Source organism: Aedes aegypti, chromosome 2 (genome assembly GCF_002204515.2).
Source record: "Aedes aegypti strain LVP_AGWG chromosome 2, AaegL5.0 Primary Assembly, whole genome shotgun sequence".
Lineage (NCBI taxonomy): Eukaryota > Metazoa > Arthropoda > Insecta > Diptera > Culicidae > Aedes > Aedes aegypti.
This window is the reverse complement of record NC_035108.1, coordinates 6,467,697-6,469,406: the sequence shown is the minus strand read 5'-3', so window position 1 is coordinate 6,469,406 and position 1,710 is coordinate 6,467,697.

Genomic DNA, 1,710 nt, shown 5'->3' with positions numbered 1-1,710 from the left:
ACATCCCTATTTTTGATGTTGTGGGATAGAACTATACAAATTCCTCGTTTTTCTATCGGAAACAAGATGATATCCTTAAGGTGTTCATTTTACCACCTCTTCCCCTACCCCAGGGCGGCTCATCTCTTAAAAATTAAGGGGCCATATCCATGAACCACAAGGTCATTTAAGGGAAAGGGGGGTTTTGGTTCTGATTATTCAATATGGACAGTCCCTAACGAAGCAACGCAAGTAGAAGAATGTATTTCAGTTTTATTTATTATTTTCTTGGTCAACAAAGCAAAACCATGCTGAAGGTGTCTGGGTTCGATTCCCGGTCGGTCCAGGATCTGTTCGTAAAGGAAATTTCCTTGACTTCCCGGGGCATAGAGTATCATCGTCCTGCCACACGATATACAAATGGCATCTATAACAAAGAAAGCTCTTAGGTAATAACTGTGGAAGTGCTCATAAGAACACTACGCTGAGAAGCAGGCTCTGTCTCAGTGAGCACGTAAACTCCAAGAAGAAGAAGGATAAGAAGAAGAAGTTCTTACAAAAAATGGCTGTTACCAAAAAAATCCGAATGTATTGGGGTATAAATGTTCAGTAACTGAAGAAAATTTTCGATAGGATATGTTTAAGTGCTAAAGTTAGCGAATAATTCAAAAAATATTACCCTCGACAGTAAGAGACAAGTTTTTTTTTTCTAAATATCGTTAACCATCGAGAAAAATAAATATTTTTGAGAAGCACAATATAGCAAATTAGAAATGACCCAGACAACCAAAATGTACGTATAACGAAATCACCTGGAGGCTTTGTATGTGCAAAATTTCACTTCTAAGATGTCGCGAAAAGGCCTTCTACGTACAAAAGTGGAGGCGATATACATGCATATATTATGTGATTAACAATAGCATACAATGCGAGTGTATACATTTCCTACCTAACTAACCTGTGATCTTATACGACTTAACGTATGATAACAAATGTTGATTTGACAGCTGCTACGGATTGATTCGACTTACTTTGTACTAGTATATGGAACGAAACACAATGTACAAATGAACTAAAACTAAAGCGTATTATGCGAGGAAACTCTTAAATCTGATGATTTTATCCACCGTGTTTCGCGGGTTTGATGAAATTTGTATAAATAAATGAGTTATTACGTGAACTTTTATGCGACTTCTGGTTGTCTGGGGAAATCATTTACACCCGATTTTGGTTTTGCACGGATTTTTTTTACACGGCTTTTTTTGCACGGTTTCTCGAAATAACACGGATTTTTTTGCACGGTTTTTTTACACGGTACGCATCGCCCGTGCAAAAATAGAATCTGGCGTACTATGAAACCTTCATCAATCGATATTAAAGGAAACATCGACTCATGGAAATATCGAGTAATGGAACAGCAATTCTTTGGAAAGCTGTTTTGATGGATCATCATAGTAACCAAGACATTTTTTTTTTTCGAGTATGATTCCATGAGCGAATATCGAGTCATGGAAGTTTCATTGTATTTTGTAATACACATCACAATGCGTCATTAAAATAAAGTTAAACTTAACAACTTTCTACAGAGAAAGTTACTCAGTGGATACGAGTAACTGACACTGAAGAAGACTGCAAGTGGTAGTCGAAATACGCGTATCTGTCATCTGGAGCGGAATTAAAAGGTACACGGTACTCCATCTACTTTTAAGTTTCTCTATTTGAGATTCTGCT